This window comes from Sus scrofa, chromosome 8 (assembly GCF_054392235.1).
Source record: "Sus scrofa isolate SSC_HxYL_T2T_F1_AM1 chromosome 8, Sscrofa_HxYL_maternal_Yorkshire_Landrace_v2.0, whole genome shotgun sequence".
NCBI classification, from domain to species: Eukaryota; Metazoa; Chordata; class Mammalia; order Artiodactyla; family Suidae; genus Sus; species Sus scrofa.
Window position 1 is genome coordinate 3,105,149 of NC_139390.1, and position 20,450 is coordinate 3,125,598.

Sequence of the window (20,450 nt, forward strand, 5' to 3'; positions counted from 1 at the left end):
ACTGGCGGTTCAGCCCATCTAGCTGGATCCCCTGTTTAGGGCTCACCCCCTTCACTCAGCGTTCTGGCCGGGCTGTGTCCTCACTTGGAGGCTCGACTAGCGAAGAGTCCGTGGTGAGCTCTTTCAGGCTCATGCTGCCTGAACCAGGGCCCAGCCCTTTGCTAGCTGCTGCCCGGAGGCTGTCCCTCAGGTTCCTGTGACCCTCCACTGGTGACTTCTCCAAAGCCTGGAAGCAGAACCTCTCTCTATGGTCTATGATGAGTTCCTATGTAATGTCATGTGACCGGGGGTGGCTGGGGGTGGCAGGCCATCATGGCTACTCCTGATATTGGCCAGAGGCTATCCTAGGTTCTGCCTGCCCCCAAGGCGGGGGCACTGTACAGGGGTGTGACTCCCTGGGGGTCACCTTAGGGAGTGTCTGCCAGTTACACTTTGTGCTAGTGTAGCCACAAAGCCTTCCTGGGGAAAAGGACATTAAGATTGAGACTTGAAGGGTCAGGGGTTGATGGGCCAAGAACAGGGGGCAAGTGTGTCAGGCAGGGGACAGCCGTCCTTTGCAGGAACTGCTTCCCTCCCTGAGATTTTGTGTTTCTGGTCTCCAAGTATATCTGCAAACAGAGGGGCCTGGCTGAAGAGGCATGGGGAAGCTTCTTATGTCCACGGAGGAATCTGGCAACTCAGACTGGAAACTGGGCTGTCAGTGGTGTGCCTGTGTGTGTGTGTGTGTTTGTGTGCTGTGTGTGTTGGGAGGCACGGAGGGGCTCTGCCCCGGTCGCTGTCAGCCTTAGCCACGCATCCATGCGCCAGGCCCTCTTCCGCACCAGAAATGAGAGGGTCGCATCCCTGCCTCGTCTGAGAGGGTCACACTTCACCGGGTGGCGGGAAAACCAAGCAGACTGAAAACTCCAGCAGGAGCTGTACCGAGGTGGGAACGCAGAGAAGGCCGGCCTGCGGTAGGGCCACAGGGCCAGGCGGAGGTCCTGGGGTCGGATGGGTCCTGGGGCGCTTGAGGGACGCAAAGACCTTGTGGGATTTCAGCTTTCATCCAGAGCACCTGTTCGGATGGACAGGCCATTGACTGAAGGAGGTGGAGGAGCAGGTGGGGGCATGGAAGAAAGCGCTTTGAGTTGGTGGTAAAACATTACAGACGCCTCCTGGGTGTCCAGCTAGGGACTTGGGAGGTCAGGGCTGGAGACTGGGGGCAGGCAGTCACTGCAGTAGGTGGATGGTTTAAAGCCTGGGTAAGCCTGAGATTTCCAGATAAGAGGGTCCATGCCCTAGCCAAGAGCCGCCCTAAAACCCCAGCACGGAGAGGCGGGGTAGAGAAGGGGCTGGATCCGGAGACTCCTGGGGGAGCCGCCAGTAGAGTGTGGTCCGGAGAGGCTTAAAGATCAAACACGGTGAGGTCAGAGGATTTATGGATCACTGGCATTTGGGTACATGTGGGTGACAGGGGGGGAGAGGAGAGCGTTCAGGTGGGGAACAGCACAGCCGCAAAAGCTTTGAGGTAGGAAAAGAAACAGCGCTGCCCGGTGCTCCTTTATCGCGGGTTTAGGTGACTGAGACATCTGGTCCTGCCTGACAGCTCCTTCAAGGAGGGCTGTTTACGTCTACTCTGCTCCCACCGCCCACCTTACAGGCTGCGAGAATATTTGAACGAATAAAAATGAACCAGTGAACGGGACTGTGTGACTAGTGTCGGGGGTGCAGGTGGTCTCGCTGCTTGGGCCTCAGTTTCTCTTTCTGCAAAGCGGGCCAATCCGATCAATTTGAGTTCCCGGTTTGAACACGTCCTGCTGGGCGAATTCCAAGCGGTCACTGAGCCCGGCCTTCCCGGGTCGGACCTGGTTGGGCCGCGGAGCCAGCTCCTCTCCGCTCCGCCCCCGGCGGGACCCCGCGGCCCCGCCCCGGCGCGGCCCCGCCCCACCTCCCTTTGTTTCTCCAGGCCCCGCCCCCTCCGCGCGGCGCCCTCCCCATTGGCCGGGGGGCGGGCCCCGAGCGCCGGGCGCCGCCGGGGGCGGGGCGGAGCTGCGCGGGCGGGGTGAGTGCGCCTGCGCCGTCCCCGAGCCCAGCCGCAGACTCTGCCGGCCGCTGCTCCGCGCGGAGCGGGAGCCGGATCCCGAGCCAGAGCGGGTGACGGGCTGAGGCGGCTGCGAGGCGGCCCCGCCCCGGGGCTCCATTGTTGCGGTGGCCCCGGCTCTGCCGGCTGCTCCGCTCTGCCTGGCTTGGCCAGGGCGCCTCCGGCAAGGAGCGAGCGCTGCCGAGGCGGCGGCCTGAGGTGAGGCGGCGGGCTTCGGGGCCAGGCCGAGCGGGGGTGCCCGGGCGGACAGGGTTCTGGGTCCGGGAGGAGGGTCCGAGGGCCAGGCGGAGGTCCTGGGGCCGGACTGGGTCCCAGGCGGCCGGGGTCCCGGAGCCAGGCCGAGGTTCAGGGCGGGACAGGGCTAGCGGGTCGGGCGAGGGTCCCAGGGCCCGGCGGGGACTCAGGCGGCGGGGTTCCAGGCCGGGCGGGGGTCCCCGTCGGGTGTGACAGGTTGAGCTGGACGCCACGGGGTCGCTGCCCGAGGTGGTGGCCGCCGCCCTGAGCGCCAGCGGGACGGGGACGCGGACGCGGACGCGGACTGACCGGGCCGTCGAGCGTCCCGGCGCTTGGGTATTGTCTCGGCCTCGGAGTGGCACCGAGGGGGCTCCGCGCCTGCTGCGACTCTGCGTGGCTCCGCGGGTGAACCCCTGCACGGGGTCCTGGTCACCCTGAGGATGGGGCCGCTGTCTCAATGTCCACTCCCTCCGTGTGTCACCGAAGGAAGCTCTGCGTGGGCCCTTGCGCGTGGGGATCCCGGCTGCCTGAGAGTGGGAGACTCTGTCTCTGGTCGCCCTTCGTTTCCCCGGCGGGGTGACTGGTTCGCTGTTTCAGTGCGTGGACCCTCAGTCATAGGGACCCTGGTTACCCTGAGAGCAGGGCTCTATTTTGCCACCCACGCCCATGACCGGTTTACTGAATGTTTGAGCGTGACCCAGGGTGGCTCCTCGTGCACGTGCACCTGCGGTGTCCTGGCCACCTTGTGAGTTGGGGGGCTCTGCCCCATCCCCTCCCCCTGTGGCTTGTCGGGGTGTGATCATTCCCAGAGGCAGGCTCCCCCCTTTCCCTCATCAGAGTGTGTGGGCGCGGGCGTGTGTGTTGTGGGTTCCATGTGTGGAGGGGTGTCCTTGTGTAGGTCGTGGCAAGCGTCTGAGCGTGGCAGGCTGTGCGTGGGGGTGCAGTGGGCCTGTGTAGGACTGGGGTCCATTCTTTTATTTAATCTCTCATTTGCTGTTTTATGAAGAAGCAGCCACACTTCCCCAAGAACTCACCCCAGCCGGGTCCCAGAGGAGCATGGGGCTGTCACCGTGCCTGGGGACCAGGGATCAGGCCGCCGCATTTCCTGCTCTGGTGAGGCCGGCCCCCAGGAGCTGGCTCTGATTGGAGGGCGTCTGGTCCCTCTGCTCAGAGCTTCTTGATTTCCGTTAGGATTGGGGGCGGGGGCGGGGGGGGGGGTAGTCTGGAAAGCCAGATTTAACTTTGCAGCTCTCAGCGCCTGGAGAGTGGAAGAAACTTTCCCAAGAATTTGGCGGGCTGGAAAGTGTGTTTGAAGGAGGGGAATCCACACCCAGGGAATGAGGCCAAGGCAGTTACAGTTAGAGGTCAGATTTATGGAGAGGGTAGCGCCGGTGAGGTTGTGGGTCTGAAAACTTGGATTTCAGCCTGACGGCAAGATCTGATACTACCCTGCAGGTTCCGTATCGCTCAGCCACTTACCTAAAGTGGCGTCATTCATTTACCCTTTCGTCAAACTTGTAAAAGCACCTGTTATGTTCCACCGATGGTCCTTCTCCCTGGGGATGCAAAGTCTAAGAAGTCAGTCTTTCCCTCTTAAGAATGAGTGTTTGGTCCAAGACGGAGAACTCAGCTCTAGGCCCAAGTGGCTGTAATGTCCAGATTGCAGTTCTTTGTGAACAAGATGGGGTATGAATAACAGGAATGCAAGATGACAACGTGGTAATGACGGCGGCTGTCACCGTTGTAAAGGCCAAGTGGCCCTTCGCCCTGCCTGCTCTGCCCTCCCCCAGCTCCGGTCCTTTCAGCTTCGTCCCTCAGACCATCTCAGTTTAGGTGGCACTTCTTCTCCAAAGCCTTCCCTGAAGTCATCACGCCCTGCTCTCTGAGCGCTGCGGTCGTCAAGGACAGATTGGTCCCCTGGAGTACAGCTTTTGCCAGATGCTCTGCTAGAGGTGGGCAGGGCTTCTGAGGGAGAGGAAGAGTTATGTGTACACGAGAGGCCCCTTTTCTGTACTGCGGACCCAAGTCTTTCCTGGCCTTCAACTCTCCTAAGGGTTTGGAGATTAATAGGTGCTCCTACTTCCTGGTGTTTGTTGCCCAGTGCAGCATCCTTGATTAGAATTTATTTGCTCTGATTCTGGCTCTGGAAAGAGGTTGCTCCGTGTTCCTGCAAAGCCGTTGGGGCTTCAGCGTCCTCACCTTTGAGGGTTTTGAACAAGGTAAGCACCTTGTCAGGTCTAAACCTTTCGTTCTTTCAACCAAATACAGCAGAGGAAAGCTCTCTTGGTGGCAGTGGTATAGGTAATGGACGTCTCCGAAAATGTAAATTCTAAAGGGTCCTTCTTTAGTTCTTTCCAAAAAGTGTAATTGCATGGGTATTTACTTTGTATCAAAGGACCACTGTGGATGGATGCTTCAGCAACTTTTTGATACTGTCTCGCAAAGCCTTATTACATTTTACTTGCAACATCTGTCCTCTGTCAAGTGGGTGTGATGTTTTCCTTAATGGGGGTGCTGGGTGCAGAACTCTTGGCAGGAGCATTTTGCCGGCCTTTTGAGTGTCACATGAAGTCCGCCAACTGCAGGCATTTGTGTGGCCAGTCTCTAACGGAGATGTTAATTTGGAGAGTCTGAAATAAGAGAATTTGGGGAGAACCTTGAGTAGGCGTACGTGGCTTTGTGTAATCCTTTAAAGCATAGTTGAATCTTATTACTTGCAAAACATTGCATCATAGGTTAAATGACCTATAAGGAAGCTCCAATTCTAAGGAATGTGGTCATTAATCCTTAAAAATATTAATCTCCCTTCTGATTTATCTGTTTGGCGAGATGGGAATTTGGTGTGCTTGATTTTTTTTTTGAAGCCACATGTCTGTTTATAGAAAGGATACACAGGGTTTTTGGGTTTTTTGTTTGTTTGTTTGTTTTTGTGTGTTTTTTTTTGTTTGTTTGTTTGTTTCTTGCTCTTCTTATTGGGATGATTACAGGGATTCAAAGTAGGTGATGGCTGTTTGGTCCAGGAGTGATTGATGCCGCTGAGTTACCATTTTCATGTTAACTAGGGTTTTTGTCTTTATTTTGATTTGCAGTCTTCAATTAATTTAAAAGAGTACTTTGTCACACACTCCACGTGGTTTGTTTTGTTAGGGATCTCATTTGAGGGGAGGGGACTTCAGAAATGCAGATGGATTTTCTTTGTGGTTTCCTTAGATTGTCTTAGCGTTTTCACTGAAAATTAATACCGGTTCTGCAAGCAGGCCTAATTTTTCTATGGAGCAAATGAAAAGGGGCTTTCATAGCAGAGATGCCTGAGGATGGAGAAGGTGGCATTTGAGCTCCACTTTCCAATATTGTCCTTCTTGTTCTTTGCTGAGGAGGGCAGCTCCCCAGCTTTTCCCTGGGGGCCTGAACAAAGAGCTTCTTTCACCCCACCTCGAAGCACTGGTGCTGCTTCCTCCTTTTCCCAGTTTATGCTATTCTGTGCATCATCTCGTTTGAGCATTATTTGCCTGGAACTAGAGGTTCGGAGATAATGTTTTCTCTTAGATTATAAATCTAAGTCTTTGCTCTTAACCCCTCCACCTCCCGCCAACCTCTTCCACATCAAAAATCTACCAAATGGTTTTTTTCTTCTTTCTTCTCCATTAAAAAAAAATCTTATCATACTCATGTCTATTAGTGCAGGCTACATCAAAACTGCTTTGGATGCGGACAGGATGTAATATGAATAACATATTAAAGATAACTTACTCCGGTTCTGTTGCACAGGAAACTTGGATTGGAAATTTGGCTCCAGGAATGTTTTGGCAAGTTCAAGTGCTTCTCTGAACGTCAGTTCCCTCCTTTATAAAATGGAGTTAATTGTTGGTAATACCTGCTCTATCTAGCCCAAGAGATGGTTTTGAGGATAAAAAGAAATCATGAATGGAGTGAAATTTTGTGAATTGTAAAAGATCCTGTTGCCAGGGATTAAAAAAAATGCTTCGTTAAGAATTTAAGGAGTTCCCGTCGTGGCACAGTGGAAAGGAATCTGACTAGGAACCATGAGGTTGCGGGTTAGATCCCTTGCTTTGCTCAGTGGGTTAAGGATCCAGCAGTGCTGTGAGCTGTGGTGTAGGTCACAGACACGGCTCAGATCCCACGTTGCTGTGGCTGTGGTGTAGGCGGGCAGCAATAGCTCCGATTCGACCCCTAGCCTGGGAATCTCCATATGCCTAGGGTGTGGCCCAAAAAAGACAAAAGAAAAAAAAATTTAATGAGTCTGTTTTTTTAAAAAACTTCAAATATTTAATACACAGATGATACTTAACTGGAAGTGTCTTAGACACAATGCCATGTACGATTGTTTTCTCTCGTTATTTGGCCAGTGTTGTTTGATATCGTAGCTTTTGGGGAGGTTATCAAATTCAGCTTTCATGTTAATCGCTTATAAGTAAGACTATTGAATGTGCAGAATGTGGCCTTTAACCGTCGCTTTGATATGTACAATCAATCCTATGAACCTTTCTTTTTCTCTTTCTTTTCTTTTCTTTTTCTTTTTAGGGCCACATCCGAGCCACAGGGAGGTTCCCAGGCTAGGGTCCAATTGGAGCTATGGCAACACTGGATCCTTAACCCACTGAGCGAGGCCAAGGATCCAACCCGCAACCTCATGGTTCCTAGTCGGATGCGTTAACCACTGCGCCACGACGGGAGCTCCCTTATGAACTTTTCTTTAATGAAGCGTAGTTGCTGGGCAGTTGGGTTCCTAAGTGACCTGTCTTGAGGTTGGGGAAGGCAGCAGGCCATGTGGTGGCATGATCAGGAAATCGCTGGCCTGTGACATCTGAAATACCCTGCATGGGTGAGTGAGCAGCAGGCTCAGTGTGACCCCGACCTCAGCGCCGTGGTGTCCTTGGGCCTTCTCACCTCAAGCCACCTTGGAAACCACTGGGTCCCCAGCCACCAGGCATGTCTGCTTCTCTCCCTCCTGCCTTTTCTTCCCCTCCACCAACTGCTGGGTCCCTCGGTCTCCCAGGCATTTGGGGGCAGGGGACAAACGCAAAGGCTAATAAAACCCAATACTGGTCCACAGAGAGTTTGTCCTTTATACACAGGTGGTGAGTGACCTGTCGTGTAGCTTGACAGACATTCATATGGATTTCCTGGGATGTGCCTGCGGAGACTCAAAGGTGGCCCCGCACCTCATTCGAGAAGAGCTGGAGACTGTCAGTGGAGGGGGAGAAGCAGACCGGGGTGTAACCTGGGACAGGTGGGGGTGCTGCCAGGAGTGCGTGGGGGAGTCTGGGAGCTGGATGGGTGCGCGAAGTCCAGCGTTTATTCTCCTCCTTGGTACCGAGAGTTTATCGGGCAAGACAGGCAGTGAAAGGTTCTTGGTTACAAGGCGGGCTGTGAATCTCGCGAAGCCTAGAATTCGTAGCCATTCCAAGCCATTTGTAACTCCCCACATCTGCTTTACCAGAACGCGTCTGTGATCTGTTGTTTTGGATGGAGTATGGTACTTAGCCTTTTGTTTGTATTTTCTGTCTGTTTTTGGCCGTGCCCTCAGCAGGTGGAAGTTCCCAGGCCAGGGAGTGGACCCGCGGCACAGCAGTGACCCGAGTCACTGCAGTGACTATGCTGGATCCTTAAGCTTTTGAGCCCCCAGGGAGCCCTGAGCCACCAGGGACATGCCGCCTTTTGATTTGAGAGAGCCCGTTGGCTCTTGTTGACTGTTGACGGTGTGACAGTCACTGCCGGGTATTTTCACACTCACAACTCTATGAGTTGCCTGTGACTGCTGTAACAAATCGCCACAAACCTAGTGGCTTAAAAGAACACAGCTTTATTATCTTGGAGTGCTGGGTTAGAAGTCTGAGTCAGATCTCATTGGGCAAAAAACCAGGGTGTCTGCAGGGCTGTGCTGCTGACAGGAGGCTCTGGGAGAGAGTTATTTGCCAGCTCACCCCGATGGTCCGGCGAATGTAGCTGCTGGCAGCAGTAGGACAGAGGCTAAAGCGGGGAGGCCGCCCTCAGCTTCTAGGGGTGTCCTCCTGGTTCCTTGCATGTAACCACTGATCCCAGAGCCAGCCAGGGCCACCGAGTCCTGCGCCCGCCCTCTGACTGTCCCTTCTGTGCATTGCTTTTGCTTCTACCTGGGAAAGTTCCCTGCTCTTAAGGGCTCATGCGATGAGACTGGGCCCACTTAGAGCCCCAGCGTAAGCCCCCATCTAAGACTCCTATCTAGGGTCTGTAGCAAAGTCCCTCTTGGGAGGTAATGGGACACAGTCACAGGTTCCAGGAATGAGCACGTGGACCTCTGCCTCCCAGGATTACCCGATCCACGCAGGCCAATATCCAGTGACCTTGGTACTGTTACCCCGAATTCACAAATAAATAAAACCAGGAAGTAAAAGGCTCCGATATCTTAAGCAAATTGCCAGACCATCAAGATCCCCGTTAAATGACAAGACGGTTCTTCTGACTCGCTCTTGAGCCGCTGGTGAGGTTTATAGCAGCGGAGACAGGTCAGTTGGAAGCAGAGTAAATTTTGTGTTTTGGAGTATTTAAATAGGCTGCTCTGATTATAGAAGTTTTGCCAAGAAGTCATTAGAGTAATTCCTCTGTTAGAAAAAACACCCACGTGGGGGATTTGGGACGCGAGGGACTCTTTCCTCATGGGGTGAAGAAGGCATAATTCCATGTCCGCTTCTAGAAGGGAAACAGCTGAGTCAACCCAACAGGGATTCGCATTCCTGAGTTTGAGAGACTCTGTTTCAAGGCTGAAAAAAGCCCAGTAAACAGTGTCCTATCCACTTTGCTGATAGTGAGGAATGAGCTGCCCCTGATGGTCAAGAAAACAGCAGGTGGCAGTCACCAGTATTGAAGAGCAAGCAGCACCTCATTGGATCATGCAGATGTTTGCCAGAGGTTTTCATTAGGATGCTTTTTTCTTTCTTTCTGTAAGAAAGTAGAACCTATAATCCTAAGGCTTCTAACCTGGCCTTCAGGAATTTACCAGCTGCCTGATAACCCAGTGCAAAAACACTGTGTGTCTGCGCCTGGGTGTGTGTGTTTTACTGGGGAGATTTGTAGCTCTCCATTCTTTTTCGAAGGGCTTGGATTCCAAAACGTTTTAAGAACACACCGCTTAATATGATATTCTTGCTGGTCAAATATCAGATTTTGTTTAAAAATCAAACACCCCATTTTAAACAAAGTTATGCAGGCGCACCGTTTTCCGAGTCAAAAGTTCTCCAGGGCTGAGAACAAAACCCAGCCCTGGCGCGCCCCGCCCTTCTCCACCCTGACTCCTGCTCCCCCGGGCCTCCCTTCCAGCATTTTCACTCTTCCAGATTTCGTGTGAGACATCCTGCAGGAAGAGAGGATTCAGGTCGCTTCCTCTCCTCCCCCCCCCGCCCTCTCCCCTCCCGCCCCCCCCCATATAATTTTGTTAACGGTTTGGTCACACATTCAGCGGCCCTTCTTGGGATCATGGAAATATTATTCACAGCTGAGATATGTGGTCGTGTTGACGACATTTCCTTCCTCCTACAGGTTTTTGGGTTTTTTTGTTTTTTCTTTTTCCTAGAGTTGACAATTGCCCTGCTTTGTTTTGCTTAGTTTGGGGTATCTGTCACTCCTTCCTCACCCCCCCCCCAAGTGTAAACCCCCTCTGCATGCATTCACACGGGCCAGGGGATCATCCATTCTGGCCTTTTCTTCCACCCCCTGCTCCCTCTAAACCGTTGCTTCCGAGGCCAGCTTCAGGTCGCCTGCCACCCCAAGGCGTCCTCTCCCCTCTTTCCCAGGTAAGATGCCTCCTTTAAAATTCCTCTCTCTTATTTTGGTTGAGCATACTCACCCGTAGCTTTCTAAGAAATAATTTTTATTTTTTTTAATGGAAGTAGAGTTGATGTATGATGTGTTCGTTTCGTGTGCAGCAAAATGATTCGCTTATACACACAGGTATATCCATTTTTTAGATCCTTTTCCTTTACAGGTTATTACAAAATATTGACTGTCCTTGCCTGTACTATACAGAAGGTCCTTAAAATAAAATTTTTTTGGGGGGGGTCTTGTAGCATGTTGGGCTCTGACTCTCACATGTAATTGATGGTCTGGCTGAGTGTGGAACTCTGGGTTAGAAAAATCACCTTCCTGCAGAGTTTGCAAGGCGGTGCTCCGCTGACGTCCGTCTGCCGGTGTGACAGGTGATGTGTCCAGAGCCCTTCCTTCCGGTGTGACCCGCAGTTCGCTCTGTGTAAGTTTTCAGGCTCCTCTTGTTTTACCTCGTGTCTGCAGAGGTCTGGATGGCAGTGTCCTGCTGTGGGTCTCGTTTTGTTTGTTGTGTCGGGAGCTGGCTGGGCGGGCCTCTTCCGTCCACAGCCCGCTGCCCTCTTTTCTGATGGGAAGTCCCTTAAATGTCTGTTCGTCTCTTGGCCGAGGTCGTTGTCATTTGGTTTTCCTTCTGGGGAGCTTTCTCCGACGTCGTCTGGAAACCCTTGTGTGGATGGTGCGTTGCTCTAATTAAGTTCAAGCCCTCCTTTGGAGTCCCTGAAAATATTTTTGAAAATCCATCTTTTCTTGTTTCAAGGATGTGGTCAGGGTTTTATTACACTCGGCATCCTGGAGGAAAGATTTACTTTTTTTCATGGCTTTTCAGCCTGATTATCTACTAAAGCCCAAAGTATTTGAAGGCAGTTTCATGACCCCACTGTAGTTTGAAAGAAAATTTCCGTTCGGCCCATTATCTGTTCCCTAATATGGAAAAAAGACATAACTTCCAGTCTTTGGAGGCATTAGAAGCTTTTCCGTGTCCTCAGACCCCTCCGTTTAAAACATCTCAGTGTTGCTGTTGTGGTTCAGTGGGTTAAGAACCCGACGTAGCGTCCACGAGGATGAGAGTTTGATCCTTGGCCTTGCTCCGTGAGTTAGGGATCCGGCGTTGCCGTGAGCCGCGGTGTAGGTCACAGATGTGGCTCAGATCTGGTGTGGCCGCGGCTGTGGTGTAGGCCGGCCGCGACAGCTCCCATTGGACGCCCAGCCTGGGAACCTTCACAAGCCGCAGGTGCAGCCCTAAAAAGGAAAAACGAAAAAAAAGATCTTCTTCGCTCATGTCCACGCTGTAGCCTCATCTGCCCTCTGCTTTGTACGCTGACAGCTGCCCGTTCACAGTTCTGTGAGGAGCTGCCCGCGGTGAGTTCAGGGTTTGGAAACCCTCGCTGCCTTCCTCCCGACCCCGGGCACACCTAGGTGGTCATGCCCGCGGCTGGTGGGGGCAGGCGCATCAGAACGCTCCTGTTTTGGGTTGTACTTTAGTCATAAATTTATGAAGACAAAGAGGAGATGATGATGATGGGTGTTAGATGACAGTGTGACAAATTCGGGGCGTTTTGTTTTGTTTTTATTCTTTTTGGGCTGTGCCTGTGGCCTGCAGAAGTTCCAGGCCAGGAATTGAACCTGTGCCGCAGCAGCGACCGGAGCCACTGCAGTGCCGACACGGGATCCTTAACCCACTGCGCCACCAGGGAACTCCCCCTAGGGGTATTTTTAGCCATGGTAGGTGAAACTAGGTCTGGGGGCATCCATCTAGTCTGGAACTTTCTGTCGGAAAGTTTACAGAAATGGCTTCTCGGGAGCAGGACCCTGTGCTTCCTTGGGGTTGTTTGATGAAGAGGCTTGTGGCAGGCATCCCGAGAGAAAGGAGAATACATCTGAAAATTGGCTTGGGGCCCTCCGTTTTGAATGGCTTTGGAACCTGTAGAGGGTTTTCCCGAACAAGTACGGCATGAGCTTCTGAGAGACGTTACCTGCGAGAGTCCCGACACATGGCGTGATGTTTTGTTTTTAAACCCCCTCTCCCCAGTTAATACACATTTGTGTGTCGGGAGGCCCTAAGTTGCTGGAGACTTTTCTCCAGGTGGGTTAGTTATTTGAGTTTTCCTGTATCTGAGGAATGATCCTCTGACCTGGTCTCTTCGTGCTTCCAGAACGGGACACCACAGCCTGGATGCCTCATAAACAGCAAACCTTGATTTCTCACAGTTCTCACGGAACTGCGGCAACTCCCGGTCCTTAACCCACGGGGCTGGGCCGGGGAGCAAACCCTCGTCCCAGCGCTCCGCAGATGCTGCCAATCCCATTGCACCACAGCGGGAGCTCCTCATCAGGAGTTTTGAGGGGACATGGCAGTCAGTCTGTAGGTCCCCCGAGCAGCTCAGATGTGCTGCCTTCATGATAAAGGAGGCTGAATGGCTCCAATGAAGACCATATTAGTATTTTTGATAGCTACACTCTCCACACTCATGGCATGTGGAAGTTCCGGGGCTGGGGATTGAACCTGTGCCTCCAGTGTCCTGAGCTGCTCGTTGCAGTCAGATTTTAAACTCACTGTGCCACAGTGGGAACTCCAAGAAGACGGTAGTATGACTAGTCTTTTGGAGTTTGTAGCACTAGCGCCTTCCCTGCTGGCACTGTGTGCGGAGTGCTTTTATGTCCTAGGCACTGTCCAAACACTTTGCAGCTCTTTTTATCTTTTCACTAACTCTGGGGCCGGGGGGTGGGGGGCAGGTATTGTCCTTGTTTTGCAGTTGACAAAATGAGACAAAGACTCCTGGTGACTGGGGTTGACAGTACTGCATTGTATATTTAAAAGTTGTGAAGAGAGTAGATCTTCAAAATTCTCATCACAAGGCAAAAAACCGTATCTCTGTGTGGTGATGGCTGTTGATGGACTTACCGTGGTTGTTTCAGAGATACGCCCATGTATCAAGTCGTTCCGTTGTCTGCCTGCCTGGATGCTATGTTATTTGTCAGTAACACAGAGAGAAACACAGTGAGATGGAGAGACAGGGAGGGACTGGCCCAAGATCATGCAGTCGGTGGGATGCTGATGCCCGCTCGGAAGCCATGGCAGATGGCGTGGCCGCTTTATTTGGTAAGACTTTCTGGGGATGGACACTGAGGTGACTGGGTGCTCTGTTGTAATGTGGCTTCTCAGGGCCCAGCTGTAGACAGAGCTGGCCACCCCGACTGGCAGCCTGGTCACCATTCCTGCTCCTGACCCACCAGGTGCCCCTGGCGGTTCTGGCGGGGCTTCAGCATCTGCGCCTCCTGCATCCCTGCACCTGCTCTTTCAAGGTTCCTGCCGGCGGGGGCCAGTGTGTGCGGGTGGACCCGTGAGGGTGTGACAGGTACTCTCAGGGAGGGCTGCACACAGGGCTGGGGTTTGGGGTGGGCACCCCAAGGAGGCGGTCCCAACGGGGTGTGGAGCCGAGGCGCTGAGGCTTTCTGGGCTCTAAAGACTCCAGCCGCCTGGCCCCTCTCATCTCTCTAGTGCTTAGTGCAGGGCCGACAAAGGCGTCTGCTCTGCGCCCTTAATTTCTACAAGTCCTGCCTTTAGTTTCCAACGTTCAGCAGATCAGAGTAGCCTGGGCTGTGGGACAGGAGCCCTTATCTCCCGTCTGGCTGGACCCCAGCTGGGGACACCAGCTGCCCAGAGACAGCTGCCACCCAGGGCCAAGCGGCGATGCTGCACCTCCAGAGACAGGCCCACACTATCGTCTGTCCCCAGCTGGGATAACCTCCCAGAACAGAAGCTCATACCCACCCGCCTCCCTCCCGGGACTGAGCCGTCCTCTGTACCGCAGCGGAGGGCACTTCTGAGGCCCCGGAAGTACCGGCACTCCGTCAGCATCCATTGAGCCCTAAGGAGGGTGACCGGATGCGGCAGCAGCGACTCGGGTTCCCAGACCGGGGCTGGCGTTCTGGCTCCACTCAGTCATCACCAGCGGCATTGGCCTCCCGAGAGCCTCTTACATCAAAGGGCAGCGCGGGACCTGTCTCCTGAGGGTCGGCAGGTGAAGGCAGAGTCCAGTCCTGCCGATTGGGTCATTGATGGTGGTTACGCTGTTGCTCGCGAAGAAACGGTGACTCTGACTCAGCTGGGGATCTTGTGGGCGGAGCCACTGAAGGAGCTTGGAAGATGCCTTTAGGCAGAGCCTGCAGAGGAAAGGGTGGGGGCTTGTGATCATCAATGGGTGAAATCTGGGTTTTTCCCTGGGCCAGATGCCTGCTTTATCTGCCCCCTTTATCTTGAGACTTGCTGAGACCTAAGAAAGGGGTGGGGGGTGCTGTGTCACGGTGGGATCGGTGGCCGTTTAAGTTCAACTAAAGCTGCTGGTCGAAAAATGCATCAATACAAACTCCTGGACTGCGAAGCGAGCTGAGGCCAGGCTTTGGTTCGGTACCTGGAGCTGTGACCTCATGGGTACAGGGAGGTCCCGGAACCAGGACATTCTCAGGATCACAGTCAGCAAGGGCTTGAGGCGTCTGCGCTGGCGCACGTCCTGGTTCATTTAAATGACCTGGAAGCAGTTACACTGGAAGAAGACTTGATTTCCAGAATTGCTATTGCCTTACCTTTCTGGAAAAATCCCATGATGATTTGCAGATGTTCGAGGCAGAATGACGTGGCCCCGCTACCTGTTTTCAAGCAAATTTACACACATACATTTGTTTAAATCTTTCAGGTGATACAGACATAGACGTGGAGAGTAAAATGCTAAAGCCTGCAGCCTTCTTGTCTGGAGGTGAGCGTTGTTAACAGTTAAGCCTGTACTCCACGCGTTTTTTTGGACATTATAAATGCAACGTGAATATATGTCTGTGTTTAACAGTAGCTCACATTTATTCATTATTCAGCATATGTATCTGTTGAACTCCCCCTCGGTGCCATTTCATTTTTATGTATTTATTTTTAAGTTAAAAACTTCTGGCCGCATCCATGGCAGGTGGAAGCTCCCTAGCTGGGGATTGAACCCATGCCACCACAGAGATACTCCTTAACCTGCTGAGCCGCCAGGGAACTCATTTCATTTTTAGAGCGGTTCTATCATTGTGACGTGTTTCAGGGAGGACACTGAGGCACAGAGAGATCAGGGGCCTGGTCCAGCATCACACAGCAAGTGTTGGAGTTGGAGTGTGAGCCAGGCAGCCTGGTTCCAGGGACCTTTTCTGGATTGGCCCGTGGAACCCTCACGCTGCTCGCAGACCTGGCCTCCAGTGACGGTTCACTCGATGCTCATCAGAGTGCTCAGCATACCTGGGGTCTCTCTGCCTCTTTGAGCCGGAACGGAAATCTGGAGTCATCCCCCCCCCGGCCCCCGCCCCGGCCAGGCCTCTTGACTGAACAGAGGGGACTCCAGGCAGCTCTAGCTGAAGGGAGAAGACGTTGTCTTATCAGAGAAAAGGCCAGGGTGGCCGGGCTCAGTCCTCTGAAGGAAGAGGCTCTGGGGCAGCCTCATGACCTTGGCCACTGGAATAGAAGGGGCGAAGGGGGGCCTTACCTATGATGGGCGCCTTCCCTGTGGGCCTGAACCACCAGCCCCTCCCACCCCCCACCCCCCCGCCAGAGGCCAATACATGTGATTTCTGGCCCAGCCTGGGCAGGGCACATATTTGCCTGGCCCCTCTGACTGCAGGTAACATCCTCAGAGCCAGCCCAGCGTGCCAGAACCGCTTTTTCTTTTGGGGGGGGGGGTGCAAAAGTTCTGTTTGACTCATAGGCGCCTTCTCTGCTCGTGGCAGTGTTACAGGCTCAGCTGTTGTTTGGGTTCGGAGGCGGATTTAAGGGTTGATCGAGTCCGCTAAAGAGGCAGGTGCGGGTAGAGTAGGACCGTATCCTGTGAGTTAGAGGGACCCACACGCACCTGAAAAACAGAAATAGCTCTTGTCCTGGCGGCACCAGGATGCCAGCATGTCTGGTGTGGGTGAAAGATGCCAGGTGCCAGGTCCCCAGCCCGAGTTTCTCCCCCAGGGGGTGGGAGGGCGGTGGTCAGGGGGAGGGGCTCACGCCTGCGGGGCCCCTCGTATGTGCCAGTGTCCCGTTTGCTCTCATCTTAGCAGTAACTATTTTGATTAAAGATGAACACGGAGGCTTAAGAAAGTTGCTCAAGGTCCCGCGAGTACAGTGGAACAATGGAATTCTTTTTTCTAAATGAATTTTATTTTTTCCATTATAGGTGGTTTAGTGTTCTGTCAATTTTCTACTGTCCAGCGAAGTGACCCAGACACACACACACACACACACACACACACACACACACATATATACATTCTTTTGGGAATTCTTGATGACCTCTGGGGTCTGACCTGTGCTCTCCCCTTAAGACTTGGTTCCTTCGCTGAACGTGAGGTTTTGGGGAAAGAGGGCGGGGATGTGAGATCTGTCCAGTCTTGGCATCTGCCCGTCGGGCTCCTAAATCAGCGACTGACCAGCTGGAGGCAAGGCCTGGTTTAAGACCTTCCTTTGCGGAAACAGAGGATGATCAACCGCAGGAAAAGGCAAGAGCTGTGTATTCAGGGCCGCCTGTAGCTGGGGCTCGGTCTCCAACGCTGCGCTCGGCAGAGACCCGGAGGCGGGCAGAGGAGGGCCGAGCTTCCCAGCGGAGAAAGGGGGACTCAGGGTGCCTGATGGGGGCTGGGGGACCTGGGGGGGTGACCAGAAGGGGGTGACCCGGGTGACTGGTCGGGGCTGGTGGGGCCCTCAGGTGGGCCCTGGCTTGGAAGCAGGGCAGCGACTGGGGAGGCCGTCAGTTATGGCTCGAGCCCTGGCCGGCAGGGCAGGGGGGTCGCTGGGCTGCCTGGGGTGTCCCCGGAGACGGTGGTCTGACCCTCATGGGGCTGACTTTCCAGGCAGCTCCCTGGAGCTGCGGAGGGTCAGGGCTCGGCTTCTGCACGTGCTCTGACCCTGGTCATAGTGTATTATCTTTCATCTTCCTTGTTGATAAAAGTATTAAATAACAAATGAGATATGTTAGGAGTTTTTAGATGTCTTGTCTCCTGGAGGAATTTTTTACACTGAAGTTCAGAGTGTCTGTGAACTGTTGGGCTTGACGCTATTTTAAAGACTAGGAAACTGGAGCTAAGAGAGGTCGGGGCGCTTCAGTAGATGGTTAAGCTCCAGCCTGAGCCTGGTCGGCTGATTTCAGATGTTGCTTTGCAGGCACGTGCGTATAAAATATATGCTGCCTTTGGCAAGGTAATAGTTATGTTCTATTTAGTTTTTCTTGCACTATAAGCCTTTGGCGGGGGGCAGGAATTTCCTGATTTAGAGAATTTTTTCTTTCTTTTCTTTTTCATGTGCGCTTTTTAGGGCCATACTCATAGCATATGGAGGTTCCCAGGCTAGGGGTCAAATTGGAGCTGGAACCACAGCCACAGCAATGCAGGATCCAAGTCGCGTCTGTGACCTACACCCCAGCTCATGGCAATGCTGGATCCTTAACCCACTGAGCGGAGCCAGGGATCGAACCCTCAACCTCATAGTTGGATTTGTTTCCACTGCACCACAATGGGAACTCCTGATTTAGAGAATTTTTTATTGAGAGTCTAGAATAGTCCTGAAAAGGCAGTGCAGATATTAAAATAATGTAGATTTTTCTGCTTTTGATTCTCAGAACATATCTAAATTGTGTTTTGATGTTGCAAACCTTTTGATATAGAGTTATATTTCAAGGGAGAAGTCCAGGCCATTTGTCTTTTTTTTTTTTTTTTTTTTTCTTTTTTAGAGCTGCACCTGTGGCATATGGAGGTTCCCAGGTTAGGGGTCAAATCCAAGCTGCCACAGCCACAGCAGCACCAGATGCGAGTGGCATCTGAGACCTAAAGCACAGCTCATGGCAATGCCGGATACTTCACTTGCTGAGCGAGGCCAGGGATCGAACCCTCGTCCTCATGGATGCTAGTCGGACTCATTCCTGCTGGGCCACAGCAGGAACTCCCCCATTTGTCTTTTAAGGATTGCAGTTTTCTTGGTAAGAGAAAGGGAAATTTAGGAACCCTTTTAATTTGTGAAAGTCTTCTGTGTTTTCACAGGACTTAGCGGATCGTTTGGGGGCCACAGTACTGCTTAGCAATGACGTTCACTTTCTCACTAATTATCTTTCCACGGGTGCCGGCCGTGATCTGGGGAGGATATGCCTGCACAGAGGCGTGAGGTTGCAGGGAAGGGACTCAGTCTCGCACCCTGGATCATGCCCACGCGAGAAGTTGGGGGGACTGTGTTCCGCATGCAGGAGGGTGCGCCATGGTGCGCGGCGCCCGCCGGTCTGGACTTGACACCTGGGCTCTTTCAGTTCTGTCTTCTGTTTCCGTCTTCCTGATGCGCCTGCTTATCTTTTCCAGAAAACTTGCAGTGAATTATTTGGAAAAACTTTGTAGAAAGCACAGATGCTCACTGATGTAATAATTCCGTTATTTATTCACTGAATAAATGAGTAAAATAGTTTGTAAGAAAAAGAGCAAAGGTGTGTGTTTCCCTGGGGTACTGTCCTTGGGATGACCGCTGTCAGCGACGGGCATCTTTCCCCCCAGCTCTCCGGGACACATGCAAGGATACGAGTACATTTTAGAGGTATTTTGAGAAGTAAAATAGTGGTTGATACGCACTGTTCCACACCTCGCCCCAGCGGTACGGGACGTCCTTTCCTGATGATGCATCGAGATCTGTAGACTCCTTTTGCCCCGGGAGGGCTGGGTACCAGGAGCTCACGACAGCTGGCCTTTTCTGAGCATTCACCGTGTGCCAGGTCCTGTTTGCTGAGCTTGTTCCATGGATTGGGTCCTGGGATTGTTTTCCCCAACAGCCGTCTGGGTGAAAACTGTGATTGGTAGCATTTTACGTGATACAACTGTGGTAGAGAGAAACGAAACTCCTTGCTCAAGCTCCTGGCGTTATTTGCAAGAGAGACGACACGGTTTTAAAACGGTCCTGTTAAACCGGAGTGACTCATGTTCGCTCATCCCAGGATGTGTTTTTGAGTGCATCCTGTGTGGTGGGTGCTGCCCCAGAGGCTTTTCCTGAAAGCATGTTTGGGATGTGGGGAGAGGGAGGCAGGCCTGGACTCCAGGTCCCCCTGTGCAGGGAGGGAGAGGCCCTGTGGGGAGCAGAGGGCACAGAGAGGGGGTCTCTGGACAGGCTTGTGACATGGCTTTTCATGAGAGTCTGGCCCCAGGCCCAGATCCTGTAGGCATGATTTTCGGAGGTACGCGATTGTGATGACGGCTCGCTTGAGACCGAGTGATGACGCTTTGTTTGTTTGCTTGTTTGGCCACGCCCGTAGCATGCAGAAGTTCCCAGGCCAAGGACTGAACCTGCGCCACAGTGGGGTCCTGAGCCACAGCCGTGACAACGCCAGTCCTTAACCACCAGGCCACCGGGGAACTTCTGGGTGATTGTTGTTTAAAACTGTCTGAGTCATGACCTCGAAGGTTAGTGCCGGCACCCCTCCAGCTGGCTGTTGTCACCCCCCCCATCCCTTGGGACCAGAGTGCTGTACCTACAAGCAGCCAAGTGGTATCTCACAGTGAGGGGATTGGCTGCTGACTGTGACGGATCCGACTTGCCTGCTTGGGAGAAAAGTTTTCTCTTGTCTTCAGCTGAGGGGCTGCAGTTTGCTGGTGGCTGTGTGTGACACCGTTAGGTAGTGTGATCAGAAAGCTTTGGCATCGTGGCTCAGCAGAAACGCATCTGACCAGCATCCATGAAGACACAGGTTCGATCCCTGGCCTCACGCAGTGGGTTAAGGTTTGGTGTTGCCGTGAGCTATGGTGTTGGTCACAGACGAGGCTTGGGTCTGATGTGGCCGTGGCTGTGGGGGAGGCTGACAGCTATAGCTGGGATTCAACCTCTAGCCTGGGAGTGGGATTCAAACTCCATGTGCAGTGGGTGTGGCCCTAAACAGACAAAGAAAGGAAGGAAGGAAGGAAGGAAGGAAGGAAGGAAGGAAGGAAGGAAGGAAGGAAAAGAAAGCTTTGGGAGAAGCAGAAGGAGCAGTGCCAGTGCAGGGACTGGGTGCTTGCGGTCACTGTCAGGTTACAAACGGACGTGTCTGTAACACAACGCAGGACAGCGTCAGACTGGCATACGACGGCTGTGGCTTTCACTGTTCGCTCACCCTGCTGTTGTGGCCAGTTTTGTTTGGGCGTCTCCTGTGCAGAAGGCATGACATCAGCCTTTGCCACCAAGTATTTCTGACAGTTGGTCCCTCCTCCCAGGGTCACTGTCTGTGCTGTGGTTCCTGTGAGGACATGACAGGGGCCAAAGCACGCTGCCCGTTCAAGGTGGTCCCAGCTTCTGGACCCCTGGGAGATG

At 53.1% G+C, this 20,450-nt stretch overlaps 1 protein-coding gene across 1 annotated transcript in view; it reads left to right on the forward strand.

The window, feature by feature from the left end:
- Positions 1–2,137: 2,137 nt before the first annotated feature.
- The window catches only part of AFAP1 (actin filament associated protein 1), a gene marked incomplete at its 5' end in the record, with an annotated part of 128,308 nt that continues 109,995 nt past the window's right edge, over positions 2,138–20,450 (forward strand). The window contains 1 exon segment of the mRNA NM_001253821.1: positions 2,138–2,278.